At 44.5% G+C, this 16,751-nt stretch overlaps 1 pseudogene; it reads left to right on the forward strand.

The window, feature by feature from the left end:
- The first annotated feature begins 15,052 nt into the window (after positions 1-15,052).
- LOC142450754 (AN1-type zinc finger protein 2B-like) lies at positions 15,053-16,296 on the forward strand (annotated as a pseudogene).
- Positions 16,297-16,751: the final 455 nt, after the last annotated feature.

The raw sequence follows: 16,751 nt of genomic DNA on the forward strand, positions 1-16,751 counted from the left end.
TCAGTGTAAGACATGAAAATAATAATAATTTAAAATTTATCAAAGGTCACGGGGTTGGGGGGGCAGGGAAAGGAAAAAGAGTAGCTGATACCAAGGGCTCAAATAGGAAGTAAATGTTTAGAAAATCATGATGGCAACAGATGTACAAATATGCTTGATATAATTGACGTATGGATTATTAAAAGAGGTGTAAGAGCCCCTAATAAAATTAACTTTTAATTTAAAAATATATATAAATATGCAAAGAGAGAGAGAGAGATAAAGGAGAGAGAAGTGAGCAGAGAGAGGGAGGGACCTACTGTCACCACAAAGAGGAATCAGGAATGGATGTGTCCTTTGGGCCCAGGGTCCCTGTGTTGTGAATCTCTAGGAACTAAGGAAGGATTGATGCCAAGCCACATGGAGATCCCAAGGGACACTGGACCCACAGATATGCAAGGTGACAATGACCTTGCGCCAGAGCTGACAGAGAGAAAGCCTTCTCCTGGTGCCAGCACTTTGAATCTGAACTTCTAGGCTTCTAAACTGAGGGAAAATTAATTTATGGGGGAAGAAAAAGAAAAGAAATGTACGCCTGTTAAAGCCATCCAGTTGTGATATTTCTGTTATCGTCGCGCTAGATGATAAAGACAAGCACATTGGCCGTATGTCACCTTCTCACTGAAAAAGGAAGACAGAGCCTACGGAGCAGGCCGTACTACTGAAGTCAATAGAGAAAGCAGACTAGTGGTCCACTATCATCCTGACAATACTTACTTTTTCTGTTTGAAAGAGACTACCTCTCGGAAGTAAGGAGGATCACAGGTAGATTAACTTCTCCTTGTATTATGCATTGATCTATGTCCCCTAAAAAGATGTGTTTAAATCCTAACCCCTGTGCCTATAAGTACGATCCTGCTTGCACATGGGGGTTTACTGTTGTTACAGTCATGAGGCCATAGGGTGGGTCCTAAATGGAACCAAGCACATTTGAGTTGTAAAAGGAGCAGAATAGACACAAGACCCAGGGGATGTGAGGTACCAGCCCCCACAATTGAACGGGTCCAAGCGGTGGTTCTGTAATTTAGGAGTGAAATTAAAGAGACATCAGACAAGATAAAGCATGCAAATGTTCACTTCTGGGACCACCATGACTTCCAGAGACAGGTCCGCTCAGAGAGAAAGAATATATTTCCAACCAAGGCTTATAAACACTCAGGGGCGGGGGCGGGGGAGTGTGCAAACCCTCCTAATTACAGGTAACCTCGGATGTAACAAAGTAGGCTGTGCCCCAACCCTAAAGGTCCCTGAGTATATTGGAGGAGTAACCTCACACCAGTGCCCTGGGCAGGGAGTGGGGAGAGGCTGTCCTCCCAGCCTAGGGCGCAATAGCACAGGTCTGCTCCTATAGATAGAGCTGCCAGCTAACTACACAGCTTAGAACACACCAGCCTGTGTGATCGAGTGGTCCCAAAGGGATCAGTTACCAGGCATCAAAGAACAAAAAATCATATCATTGACTGCACACCTCCATGATAGGATCGCTGAAGACAAATGGGTGCACAAGCAAATGTGGTGAAGAAAGCTGATGGTGCCCGGCTATCAAAAGAGATAGTGTCTGGGGTCTTAAAGGCTTGAAGGTGAACAAGCGGCCATCTCGCTCAGAAACAAATAAGCCCACATGGAAGAAGCACACCGGCCAGTGCGATCACGAGGTGCCCAAGGGACCAGATATAAGGCATCATGCAAAAAAAAAAAAAAGATATAAGTGTGTGTATGTATGTGTATATATGTGTATATGTATATATGTATGTGTATATATATATATTATATTAAATGAAGGGGGAAGTGCAGAGTGGAGACCCAAGGCCCAAGTGTCGGCCAATGGAGATCCCCTCATAGAGGGGCTTAGGAGAGGAGATGGGTTAATTAGGGTGTGAGGTAGTATCGATGAAGAACACAGCTTTCCCCCAGATCCTGGATGCTTCCTCCCCCCAACTACCATGATCCGAATTCTACCTTGCAGGGCTGGATAGGACAGAGGCTGTACACTGGTACATATGAGGGTTGGAGGTACAGGGAATCCAGGGTGGATGATACCTTCAGGACCAAGGGCGTGAGGGACGATGCTGGGAGAGTGGAGTGTGAGTGGGTTGGAAAGGGGGAACTGATTACAAGGAGCCACATGTGACCTCTTCCCTGGGAGAGGGACAGCAGAGAAGGGGGGAAGGGAGACCCCGAATAGGGCAAGATATGACAAAATAACGAGGTATAAATTACCAAGGGCATATGAGGGAGGGGGGAAAGGGGAGGGAGGGGGAAAAAAAAAAGAGGACCTGATGCAAGGGGCTTAAGTGGAGAGCAAATGCCTTGAGAATGATTGGGGCAGGGAATGTATGGATGTGCTTTATACAATTGATGTATGTATATGGATGGATTGTGGTAAGAGTTGTTGGAGTCCCTAATAAAATGTAAAAGAAGAAAAGAGAAAAAAATGATTAGGGCAAAGACTGTACAGATGTGCTTTATACAATTGATGTATGTATATGTATGAACTGTGAAAAGAATTGTATCAGCCCCAATAAATTGTTAAAAAAAAAAAAAGAGGTAACGTTAAGGTTGCACTATTATGGGAGGGTATAGTGGGGAACAATATTAATTATGAGGCTGTGATTGGGACTCACCTCCAACTCACAAGGGTGAAGGCCTCCCTTCACCCCCAGAGACCCAGCCTGCCAGGCTTCTTACTATAAGAGAACAAAGGACTCATCCGTATACACTGTCTTCCCGCACCAGGGGAAAGAGTGCGCGCGCGCGCGCACACACACACACACACACACACACACACACACACACTGACTGGTGTATCTAACAAGTCTAAGACGACCAAAGTCTAGGACCAGAAGCTGAAACAAATAAAGAAGAACTTCTTCCTAGAACTACACCCTGCATTTGAACTTCTAGCCTTCTCAGCTGTGAGAAAATACATATAGCTTCTTTAACAATACCCACTTACAGTGTTTTTGTTTGTTCCAACAGCTCTAGGTAACTAAGACACTCTGATGTCTGCTCAGAATCCTCTGCTGATATGCTCCTTCTGAGGGTTTCTCTGCGAGAGGTTGGCTCTGCTTTCCCATGGGCTGTCAGCACAAGCTTGGAACAGGCCTGGATAATGCTTTCTCACGGATGCTATTCAGTCTTACATTCCTCCCACTTCATAGACACTCCAAGTCACAGACTTTGAATAAAATGTTACAGATTAACGTCAACAAAATTGTTATAGCAGAGTTGCACTACATGGCATTTAACGCAGTCCTCATTACAAGAAGATCCCAAGATCCACCTTGAAGTACAATGTTGTCTATCATAGAATAATATCTACACAACTACAAGTAAGTCCAGTTAATACAATGATTATTCACACTATTAAAGCTAGTGATAAAAATTGAAGAATTCTATCAACTTCTTCAATTTGAAATGGATAAGACACACAGTCACGATGCATTGACAATTACTAGAAATTTGTAGGATGATTGAAACAAAGGGGAAGGAACGGTAGTTGGAAAATATGGCCTCGGTGATAGAAACAAAGCTGGAGATACTGTCATCAAATTTTGCAAGACCAATAACTTTTCATCGCAAATATCTTATTTCAACCATACAAATGAAGACTATACACAGGGACTTCTGAAAATAGAATACACAGAAATAAAATTGACTACATCTGTGGGAAGAGACAATGAAGAAGCTCAATATCAGCAGCTGACTGTGGAACAGAATATCAATTGCTCTTATGTAAATTCAGATTGAAACTGTAGAAAATCAAAAGAAGTCAACTAGAGGAAAAGATAACCTTAAGTATATCGTACCTGCATTTAGAGAACATCTCAAGAAGAGATTTGACACATTGAACATGAGTGGCCAAAGAACAGAAGACTTGTGGAAAGGCATCAAGAACATCTTACACGAAGAAGAAAAAGGTCATTAAAAACACAGGAAAGAAAGGAGCAAAATGGATATACAAAGAGACTCAAACTTGCTCTTGAGGAAGTAAAAGAGGTGTTAAGAAAATTTCAAAGAGTAGCTAGAGAAGACAAAGTGGAGTATTATAATGAAATGTGCAAAGACCTGGAGTTGGAAGGTCCAACAGATCCAGCAGATCTCAATCTAAAAGAACTGGAGAAAAAAATTCAAATTTCAAGTTGTAAAATTTTCAACAAGCTGATGAAGCACTGGAAGCACTCACTTATGCCAAGAAATTTGGAAACCTGGCCGACCAACTGGAAGAAATCCATATCTGTGCCTATTCCAAGAAAGGTGACCCAATAGGATGTGGAAACTATTGAGCGAGACCATTACTATCACCGGGCAGTAAACTTTTGCTGAAGATCATTAAAATATGGATGCAGTAGTACATCAACAAGGAGATGTCAGAAATTCAAGCCAGATGCAGAAGAAGATATAGCATAAGGGGTATAACTGCTGAAGTTAGATTTTTAAAAAATAAAAATTATATTTATGTATTTTTTCCAAACTATTTTATTAGGAGCTAATCCAGACATCATACCATTCCATAGTTTAATCACATCAAGCATTATTATACATTTGCTACTAAAATTAGTTTCAAACCATTTTCTTCCTTCTTGAACTTCTTGATATCAGCTCCCCCTTATTCCCCTCCTTGCCACCCCCCACCCCATTGTATTCCCCAGGAACTTCTCTTCTAGTTGTTGTCTCTGTAGGTTCTTTATCTTGAGTTTCATCTATCAAAAAACATAGAAAAACAGCAACAGCAAAGATTCGAGAAGGCCACCCAAAATGACAAAGTACAACAGAGATAAACCCCAATATGAAAAAAACAAACTCAGAAAATCTTCAAAACTAGATCGAGCCCAAAGTGTGTTAGAGGGGGAAATCAAGTGACAAGGTTTAACCATTCAAGCCAGGTTGATCCTTTTAATCTCTGATAGTCGTCTCTCTAATACTCTTGGTCTGATAACCAGTTGATTCCCATCCCTCAATCACGGTTAGAGGGAAGCACCAGAGCTTTTTTCTCGAGTATATTCTGCGAATGTATTTTGGGCTTCCACGTCATCCATAGGCTTCTACACACCAGAGTCTCACAATTTAAGCTCTGATACCATTCCCGCCCTTTGCCTTTAGATGATATAATTTACAATCTTTGTGTCACGGATGTTGGTGTGCTTCTTCCACGCGGGCTTAGTTGACATCTCACTCAGATGACTGCTTGTTTGGAAACAAGCCTTTAGACCCCAGACGTTATCCTAGCTGATAACTGGGCACCATTTCATTTCTTCACCACACTTTCCTATGGCCCCTCTATCTTCTGTGTTTCCTTCATAAGGGTGAGTATGACATCATATAGATCAGCAGTTCTCAACCTGTGGGTCACAACCCCTTTGGGAGGTGGAACGACCCATTTGCAGGGGTCACCTGATTCATAACAACATTCCTATGAAGTAGCAAGGAAAATAATTTTATGGTTGGGGGGTCTCACTACAACATGAGGAACTGTATTAAAGGGTCGCGGCATTAGGAAGGTTGAGAACCACTGATATAGATCTTGCTGAAAGCAGAGACTACCAGAAAGATGTTTGCTTGTGGTTTGTCAACTATGGAAAGCACTTGACTATGTGGATCATAACAAACTGAGAAGAATGGGAATTCCAGAGAGCTTCCTAGTCCTCACGTGGAACCTCTACCTGGACCAAGAGGCAGCCGTTCAAACAGAACGAGGGAATCCAGGAAAGGTGTGCATCAGAGCTGTATCTTTTTCACCATATTTATCCAATCTGTATGCTGGGCAAATGTTCCAAAAAGCTTGTCTATATGAAGAGGAATGTGGCATCAGGGTTGAAGGAAAGCCCATTAGCACTTGTGATATGCAGCAAACATAACCTTTTTGTTGAACATTAGGAGGACTGGAAGCCTTTGCTGATGAAAAAAGAATCAAAGGCTGCAGGCTTCACTATGAATTGAAACTCAATGCAAAACAAAACACAACACACAAAAACACACAAACTGCCCCAGCTGGGGCACAGTGGGTGAATATGCAATACAAGGCCCCTCTACAGTGTTGAAGAACAAGCTTGCTGCTTTGAGGACTGAGGTGCATCTGATCCCAGCCACGTGAAAGACAGACAATGACAAGGAAGAAGTCGGAAGAATTGATTTCTTTGAACTAAGGTTGATGAAGAATACTGGAAGCACCATGGACTGCCAGAAGAAGAGATAAATCCATTTTGGAAGAATTACAGCCGAATGTTTCTTCTTTTAATTTTTAAAATAATTTTATTAGGGGCTCTTACAGCTCTGATAACATCCCATACATCAATTGCATCAAGTATATTTGTACATATGTTGCTATCATCATTTCAAAACATTTTCTACTTGAGCCCTTGGTATAAGTTTCTCTTTTTTCACCTCCCTCCACCACCCTCCCATCCTCGTGAATCCTTGATCAATTTAATACATTGTTATTATTATTTCGAATCTTACATTGACTGAAGTCTCCCTTCACCCACATTTTTGTTGTTTGTCCCCTTCAGGACGGTGGGAGGAGGCTATATGTCCAACCTTACAATGGGTTCCTCTTTCTCCCTCTTCCCTCTCCCCGACCATCCCCCTACCCTCATGATCTCACTACTCCCACTACCATTCCTGAGGGGTTTATCTTTCCTGAATTCTCTGTGTCGAGAGCTCCTATCAGTACCAATGTGTGTTCTCTGGTCTAGTCAGAATTTTTAAATCATTTTACTGGGGGCTCGTACAATTCTTATCACCATACATACATCCATTGTGTCAAGAACATATGTACATTTGTTGCCATCATCATTCTCAAAACATTTGCCTTCTACTTGAGCCCTTAATATCGGCTGCTCATTTTCCCTCTCCCTCCCCACTCCCTCTACCTCATGAACCCTTCATAATTCATAAATTATTATTATGTTGTCATATATTACACTGTTTGATGTCTCCACCTGCCTTCTTTTCTGCTGTCCCTCCCCCAGGGAGGAGGCTATACTTAGATTCTTGTAATAAGTTCTCCCTTTCCACCCCACATTTGTTAGGTAGAACTGGGTCATGGTAGTGAGGGGGGGAGAGGGAGGAAGCATTTAGAAACTGGAGGAATGATGTGTGTTTCGTCAGTACTATACTGCACCTTGGTTGAATCATCCCTATCTTAGAACCCTTCTGTGTATGGGGTGGGGGGGTTGGGGGGAGGGGTGAAATATAGAATTGTCTACAGATAGACTTTGCGTCTCCACCCCAAACCCTATCATTTGCATCAATAGAGCTGTTTGTTTTGGATCTTTTGATACCTGATACCTGATCCCGTTACACTCATGAGCACATAGGCTGGTGTGCTTCTTCCATATTGGCTTATTTGCTTCCCTGCTGGATGGCTGTTTCTTTAACGTCAAGCCTTTAAGAGCCCAGACGCTGTATCTTTTGATAGCCAGGCACCACCCACTCTCTTCACATTTGCTTATGCACCCATTTTGTCTTCAATGATAATGTCCTGAAGGTGAGTATCAAAGAGTGCCAGGCTATTATGGAACAAAGTATTTTCTTTTAAGGGTGGCCTTGAGTAGAGGTCCAAGTCTGCCTGCTGTCTTAATACTTAACATATAAATATATGTACATTGGCCTCTATCCTTTTCATTATAAACAGCTTTTGCCTCCTATTTCTTTCCTCTATTTCCTTTCACCTTCCTCCTATGCCACTATCATGCTCACCCTCCATTTGGCTCCCAGTAATTCCCCTTGGATACATTGCACTTGATTAAACCCCACCAGGCACTATTTGTTTTCCTCGCTATCAATTTTATATCTCTTGTTGTTACCTTATCCTTGAGTTTGTTGGCTCCCCACTACCCCTCCCCTTCCCCTCTCTCCTAAGTCTCCCCACCCCCACCCCCCACCCTGTGTGGTAGGTACATAATCTCGTGTCAATTTGAGAGGATTATTAGTGAAGGGGTGGAGTCTAGCCTGTCAATCATTGTACAGTCAATGAGGTCTCTGTGTAGGCATGGCCTTCTCCTGAGGATTCTGGGAAATCCTTTTTTTCCTCCCTGGAGGTAAGAGACACTCTCTCTGCTCACTCCCTGAGAGATGCTCTACTGACAAGACTGGGAACTGGAGGAGCCACATGGAGACCCAGGCCATGCTGAGATACTTACAACTCCACTGGATCCGCAAGAATTCCCACCCACTGGCTAGTGATTTCCTGCATTCGGTATCATGTGTTTCGTGAGTCTGAAGAGGACTTTATAGATTGGCATCAGACATAAGGGCTATTATTGGACTTATGGACTTGATCTGGACTGGGCTGGAATGTTTTCTCAATATTCAATTGCTCTTGTATATAAAGCTCTTTCTCATACACATATGAGTGTCTATGAATTTGTTTCCCTAATCTACCTAGACTAGCACACCCTGGAACTACCAGTCCTGTTGTTTTCTCCTTGGGATTGTTCATCCTGTCTATCTTATATAGATAGACATAGGGCAAAACAAAAACAAAACCATGAAAAAAACCAATACAGAGTTCTAGGTCTGTCTGCTGACCCTTATGTATGTTTTCTGATCAAATCTGATGAGGTGCCAAGTCCTGTCCCCGTACTCAGAAGTCTATTTTCAGGATTCCTCGGGGACTTGGTTACTTTGCTCCCCTTGCTGCCCTGTTGCACTCCCTTTGTGCTTCACCCTGCTGTGCACGGGACAGACCAGGCACACTTTCTACACAGTGTCTGCAGTGCTGTCCCACAGAGTATTGTGAGTCAGTGAGGGGAGGTTGTGTCTCGTGGAAGGGCCAGCCCTATGGTTCTCTCTGAGCATTGGCTGCTCTGAGCAGGGATGTTGTCCCTGGGGGTTGGTGGGCCATGATGAAGTTCTCTCTCTCTCTCTCTCTCTCTCTCTCTCTCTCTCTCTCTCTCTCTCTCTCTCTCTCTCTCTTTACTTCTGTATGGTCTGAACAGACCCGCCTCTCTCCCTGAGCTACATCTTCAGTGCTGTCCTCTGTATTGCCTTCTTCTGGGGAGGGGCCAACGTGGACCTGGCCCCATTGTCCTGTTAGTTCGCTGCTCCCTGCCAGTGTATTGCCCTCAAGGCTTGGTGCTCTGGGATGGAGTCTGGTCCCTCTCTCCCTTTCCTGTGGAGACATAAACAATACCCTTCCCGTGGGTGTATTAGTGCCCTGTTCCCCATCACCCTCATTTCCACCCCCCTTTTTTTCTTCCCGGTCTCTTTTCCCCTCATCCAGATGTTTCTTAGAAGCAAGGATGGCGATACTTCATCTCTTGTGCTTAGGAGAGGTTGTTAGGAGAATCTAGTGCGGAAAAGGACCTAATTCTTGGCAAATGGAGGGTCGGTCAACAAAAACGAGGAAGACCCTCCATGAGATGGATTGACACAGTGGCCGCAACAATGGACTCTAAAATGACAGTTGTGGGGATGGTGTAGGACCAGGCCGTGTTTCATTCTGTTGTGCGCATGGGCACAACAAGTCAGAAACAATTCCACAGCACCTAACAGTACAACAAAGGGAGAAGGGAAATTGCACCATGGATCTGCTGTTGCTCTGGCCGTTTTCTGTCAAGACTTGTTTTGCGGCTGAACTTGTCTCTTACCTCTGGATTAGTAGATCTCGAAGCAAACCCTCGGAGACTTCAAAAAGAAAACACATTTCGGCACTTCCTCTTCTGAGCCGGAAGAGATTGCGGGGTGCACGTGAGATTCCTTGTTACTTAATCCATCCACAGGTGGGGTGAGTTGAACCTCATTTCAACTCCGGTATTTTACCTGTATCAGAATCTTAGTGGGAAACATTGCTTCCCCAGAGAACTAAAATCTCACCTGTGTTGGTAATGCTAAACCACCTTAGACATTCTTGTTGATAAACATTAGAGACGTAGATGTACATTCTTATCAACAACGATTCATGCCAAACCCATAGGCATGACACCTGAGGATCCAGAAATTTATACTTCTTAAATGGGCTTATAAGTAGTTGGAAGTGTTTCATATTCCAAGTAAAGGTTTTCTGGGTGTCATTTTTGGTATGAACTATGGACTACCTTTAACAAACTAAAATTGAAATATTGATCCCACATTGGCAGAAATAATGACAATAGGGCTTTTCATTTTATTGGGTCAGACATTGAATGCTTTTTCAATGTTTTAGCACTAGATATTATTCTCAGTATACTATAATTATTTAACTCATTTCATTTTTATCACAAATTTATGGCCCCCACTCTGCACAATTTAATATATTTCTAATTTTCATAATAACCCCTGAAGGCAGTATCATTCGTTGCCATAGTTGTGACTCTTCTGAAGAAACCAGACGGGTCCCCTGACCCAGTGTTTGGTTCCATTGTCAGGAGTGACGGGGCCATGTAGGCAACATGAAGGCATGGTAAGATTTTCTGGGGAGAGCAGGTGGCTTCCAAGCTCCAAAAATGAATAGAAAGGCAACAGGGAAAAGAGATGGGCCTGGGGTTTTCATGGTGCTTCGAGGGAGGTTGGGGCCATGTGAGAGTCCCCACGGATGGTCTAGACTTCCTGCCAGCTTCCAGGTAAGGCACAGGCAGGATTCCTGTCAGTTTTCCCATGTGTGAGGCAGAGGTGAGGCAGGGTGGAGTCAGGCTTAAAAACTGTCAGCCAAGTCACAGAACATTTCCCTAGTTCCTGAATACTTCCTCTCCACCACTACCATGACTCAGTTCTAACTTACTAATCTGGCTAGACCGGAGAACACACATTGGTACAGATAAGAGCTCTCGACAAGACACATGGAATTCACGAAAGATAACCCCCCAGGAACAGTGATGGGAGTAGCGATATCATGAGGATAGGGGGATGGTCATGGAGGGGGAAAGGTAAAAAAGGGGGAACTCATCACAAGATTGCATATGTAGCACCCCCCCAAGGGGATGAATAACAGAAATCTGGGTGAAGAGAGACAATGGACAGTGTAAGATACGAAATAACAATATATAATCGATCAAGGAGACACAAGGGTGGGAGGTTGGAGGTAGGAGGGGAAAAAAGATGAGCTTATACCAAGGACTCAAATAGAAAATGTTTTGGAAATGATGATGGCAACATATGTACAGATATGCTTCATACAACTGAGCTGTAAGAAGCCCCAATAAAATGATTCAAAAAACTGTCAGCAAACACACACACAAAAATGATTATTTATATTACATTATTACTCTTTATTACACCTGTCTTACTAAAGAAAGAAACTCTATGATTCAAAGCCATGCTTTGGGCACCATGTGTCAGAACTGACTCGATGGCAGTGAGGTTTTCTGGTTTTGTATTTTAGTGTAGTGTGTTATTTAATTCCATATTGTTCAGTGGTCAAGTACAAGGTAACCATGTGGAAAGCGCTCAACTTGATCACTGAATGGAAATGAGAAACAGCGGACAGCCAAAACACCATTGCAAATTTATCTATATTACTCCCCCTTCTCCCACCCACGAAACAAACTCACTGCCACCAAATCAATGCAGACTCATAGCGATCTGCTGTGGGTTCAGAGCCTGTAACTGCATACAGTAAACAGTGCACTCTTTCCCCTACAGAGTTGCTGGTGGTTTTGAACTGCCGATCATGTGGATCACAGCCCAACCTGTAACCACTACTACAGAGCCTAGCAAAGCAATATAGCCTGTCATTGTAGAAGTAGCATGGGCTTTGAAGTCAGATTTTTGTGATTACTCATACTTGTCTCTGCCCCCCACTATCTCTGTGACCTTGGAAGTTTACTTAGCCTTTGCAGAGTCTCAGGGGCATTGGACCTCTCCCGTGACACGCAGTTGTATGAGACATCCATTCCATGTGGGGAGGTCTGTTGGAGAGAGCTTTCTTAAATAATAACATGTTCCTATGTTAAGTCTGATGTGTGTACACACTCTCTGGACATTGGTCTACTGAGGCAAGTTGTCAGGAATTCTAATGATAAAGACACAACTGTCTAACTGGGAAAAACACAAAAAGAGCACTTTGGGGAAGAGAGGTTAGATCCAAGGGCAATAAGGTCAAGATCTTAATATTCCACCTTTATAAGAGGCTATCTTCAATGTCTTTGGAAAGGCAAAGGCTGTCTTCAATGTCTTTGGAAAGGCAAAGGCTGTCTTCAATGTCTTTGGAAAGGCAAAGGCTGTCTTCAATGTCTTTGGAAAGGCAAAGGCTGTCTTCAATGTCTTTGGAAAGGCAAAGGCTGTCTTCAATGTCTTTGGAAAGGCAAAGAACACTAGGAATTGACCTAAGCCAGGAGAAGGTTGATGTACTTCTGGTATCCACTGTTTTTGATACAGTTCATTGTCTTTGATATAACACTGGGATTCACTACTAAAATGCCATCTCACCTTGCTTCTTAACCCAGGAGTGCTTCATTCTCGGCTGCCTCTTCCTCATAGGTGCCCAAAGACAAGTACTGCCACTCTAGCAAGTCTGGAGCCAATGTCTCTTTTGTCATGGTTCGGCAAGTGTTGCAGGACTGATTCTCATGGATCCAGATTGGGTCCTAAACCGCTCCCTGAACTCGTCGCTGGAACTGCAGTTTGTGTGGCCTGAGTCACTCCACTGTCCGTCCCTAGTGTGATGTGGTCACAGGCTCTCACTACAAAGCTGAGGACCAGGAGAGTAGAAAGCAAAGAAAATAAGTGAAACCCTGATCTTACAAAACAGGGAGTTATGCTGGGCAGACAAAATAGCAGATGTCCATGAAAGGGTTCCTACAAGTGACCCCACTCTTTTACATTTCATTCATTTTCCTAAAACTGTGGGAAGTTAGGGCCTGAGGGGTCCCATTCATTCAGACTATGATGAGAATGGAAAACCTGGATTGGTTCAGTGGCCCCTGGTCTGTCGTTCCCTTCCCTTCGTGCTACCACCATTTCTTTGGCGTCTGGTCTCATTCAGCTTTTAACTAACAGGGGAACATGGGACTCAAAGCCCAGACTTCCACAGGGATTCCGGGACTTCAGATGGTTATACGTTAGTGAGCCCCAGCAAGAAGAACCTAGTATAAGGGTCCCTGTGTTGTTGACTCAGGTCTTCAACAACTTATGTGGGCTTTCTTCAACAGAGAGACAGACCGTCAAGCAAAACTCATTTAATCAATTCTGACTTACAGAGGCTGAGTTAGTCTGGGTAGACTAGAGAAACAAATGCATAGACACTCATATGCATATGAGAAAGATGTTTCTATGTAAGAGAAATTGAATATTGATAAAATGACCCAGCCCAGTCCAAATCAAGTCCATTAATCCAATATTAGCCCATATGTCCAATACCAATCTATAAAGTCCTCTTCAGAATCACAAAACACATGCAATGGTGCTGAATGCAGGAGGATTACAGGCCAGTGGGTTGGAAATCTTATGGATCCAGTGGCCTTGTAAGCATCCCAGCACTGGCAGGGGTCTCTATGTGGCTTCTCCGGCTCTAGAAGTCTGGTTGCATCAGGGTAGGTTCATGTGCTTCTCCAGCTCCCAGGGTGTAGAGTCATGTGTCTTGTCAGTACAACGTCTCTCAGGGAGTGAGGAGAGAGAGAGGGGGGGGGGGTGTCTTCTGCCTCTAAGGAGGAAAATCTTGGAGTTCCCAGAATTCTCAGGAGAAGGTCATGCCCACACTGAATCCTCATTGCCTATGATCTGATTGGCTATGATCCACGCCTTCACTCTTCATTCTCAAATTGACACTAGATTATGTAACTACCACAGAAATCCTTTAGGACAGAGTATAATCACTCCTCTGGGTTTCTGAGACTGTAATAGTTTACAGTTGTGGAGCAGCTGGTGGTTTTGAACTGCTGACTTTGTGGTTAGCAGCCCAACACATAACCTACCATGCCACCAGGATGTTATAGATTACACCTTTATAATTGCTTCAGAATACTTATTCTCGGTCATATGTTTCTCTAATAACAATAGTAGTCACCATTTAGTGAGTGCTTACCGAAGGAGTTTTAATGAATATTGCCTCCTCATAAAGCTGACAATTGGCTGAGTCTGGGGATATGTTCCCGCATTAAGCTGGCCAGACGTGCTGCCCTGGTCATGAAGCAACAGGGCTGTATTTTCTTTCCTCTGTAGGTGAGTTACATAAACTGTCTTATCCTAAACCACTCAAACTGGATAGGCAAATCTTCTCCCTTTCTCATATTCTCAGCAGGTTAGCGTTTGAACTGGGTGGGGGACCAACCTCCACAGCTGAGTGGGTCCCTAGGGGGCGGTTGTGTGATTGAAGGGTAAATTAAGGACACAGCAGACAAGGCATGCAAGGGCTCACCTTTTACATGATGACTGGACCCACAGAGAGAGGTGAATGTATTTGCTTACAGACCTACATAATCTCAGGCCTTACATAGCAGGAAGGCGTTGTTTTAGAGGCATGCAGTAACAGGAAGGGCACCAGTTAGGGGCATACATGTGACCAAAAGGTACATAAGTAACAAGAGGGGCGGGTTCTACAGCTAAGATGGCGGCTTAACCTTGGTCATCCCTGAGCTGGCTTGACCTTAAGTGTCCCTGAGTTGTTCTCCAGGGATGCAGTCAGAAGAGGGTGGGCCATACCTAGTTGCTCTGGATGGCAGACATGCAGATAGCCTTCAGGAAGTTCACCTTCAAGTGTGTAGTAAGCAACTATGTACTCGCAAGCAGCACCCTGATATTGGCATTACTGGGGGGGGGGCATTGTGGGGAATAACTTTTATTTAGGAGAATGTGACTGGGTTACGTCTCCAACTCGAGTGTGAAGGCCTTACTCCGCCAGAATCTGCCTCCCAGACTCCTTAAAGCACAGAGAATTTGTCTGCATACACTCTCTTCCCGGTTCTCAGTTACCAGCAGAACTGGAAATAAAATGAGGATAAGGTAGAGTTTATAGAAGTCTCCGTAACAGGAGTTGTGTGAAGACTAGGCAGGACCCGCCACCCCCCCACACCCCCCAGTGCAGGGGGTGAAGCAGGAACCCTAAAAGACTCTCATTACTTGCTTTCTCTCTGAGCAGCCCCTGGTAGGCCAGGAGATGGAGTTTCAGAACCTCCGTGCTCATTGCTCCAAGCCCAGCTGTCAAGGCTTGGATATTCCTGCCACTCCAGAGGGACACCTATTCCAGTATCTTCTGCACAGATCACGTGACCCAAGCTCAGTGTGTTTGTCTGGGTGGACTAGAGAAACAAATCCAGAGACAATCATATGTGTGTAATAGAGAACTTTATATCAGAGAGTAATTGTATATTAAGAAAACATCCTAGTCTAGTCCAGAACAAGTCCATAAGTCCTATATTAGCTCTTATGTCCGATACCAGTCTATAAATTGTTCTTCAGACTCATGCAACATATGTAATGATGCCAAATGCAGATAGAATCACAGGTCAGTGGGTGGAAAGTCTTGTGGATCTAGTGGTTGTGGAAGCATCTCAGCACTGGCGTCGGTCTTCACGTGGCTCCTCCAAATCTAGGGCTCTGGTTCCATCAGTGTAGCTCCATGTGTCATGTCAGCAGGAATGCCTTGCATGGAGTGAGTGTATCTGGCCTCCAGTGAGTTATTTATCTCCATTTTGCCTCCAAACGAGATCATCAGGCTGCAACCTGATTGACAAGCTACACTCCACTCCTTCACTCTTAATAGTCTCAAGTTGACAATAGATTATGTAACTATGACACCCAGCATCACTGTGGATCTGCTTGGCAAATAGATATCCATATCCAGGTGCCAGAGTGCCCACCCTATCATGTAGACGGAGGGGAACACTTTGACCAAGACTCCTTCTTGGAGCCTGGATAACAACAACAAAAGATCTTCACCAATAAATGTGGATGCCCTGGCTTCCCCCCGGCAGTGATGAAACTGACCTGTGATTGTTGTAGCTGAAACTTCTTCATCAAGCACAATCACCCTCTGGACCAAAGTTGCTCTCAGAAGGGACACCCTACCAGCCAGGCAGGAATTGCTGCCATCTCCAGCGCACAGGGTCTGGCATCTTCTGCAGGCACCATCCTTAGATCAAGTCCCACCTTGGCTTCAATACCTCTCCCAACCCAGTCTCATCCTGTACAGCCCCATCAGTGATGGCTTTGCAGAATGCCTCTGAGTGAGGATGTGACTCTGAAAGGACCCTGGAATGGCCCCTAGCAGAGACCAAGCCCCCAGTTCCCAGTTCTCAGGAGGAAGAGGACTTAGTGTTGGCCCAGGTACTCTCAGCCGCTCATCCACGGCAGCAAGCCCAGCATTTCAGCTTGAAACCATCTACCTACCACCTGTGCTAGGGCCCTGGCTTGAGGAGGAAGGTTCAGCTGAGGAGGGTCCACATACAGAGGAGGCTGGAAGCAGGCCAGGCAGAAAGACAGGCAGCAGTGAGTTCCAGGAGCAGCGGGAGCAGCGGGCTGCAGAGCCGAGTTTACAGAAGTCCCTGCCAGGCTCTGCAGCTGCAGGGAGGGTGGGCTTGGAGCTGTGCCCAGGCAGGGCCCTTGGTGGATGCTGGCCAAGCCCTCCTCGGCCCCCTTCTTCATGTCGTCCCCCTTACACCAGGGCTGCCTCTGTCTGTTGTGGGCAGGGAGGAGTTTGGAAAGAACAGGATTGGCTAACACAAAGAGTGAGCATTTACACAAAACTATGGACCTCAGTTAATAATAGTGTATACAGATCGACTAGCAAATAAAATTGATGAACACAGGTGCTGATAATCGAAAGAAAACTGTCATGAGGGAGGGACATCATGGGA

The sequence above is a fragment of the Tenrec ecaudatus genome, chromosome 6 (assembly GCF_050624435.1).
Source record: "Tenrec ecaudatus isolate mTenEca1 chromosome 6, mTenEca1.hap1, whole genome shotgun sequence".
Taxonomy (NCBI): Eukaryota; Metazoa; Chordata; class Mammalia; order Afrosoricida; family Tenrecidae; genus Tenrec; species Tenrec ecaudatus.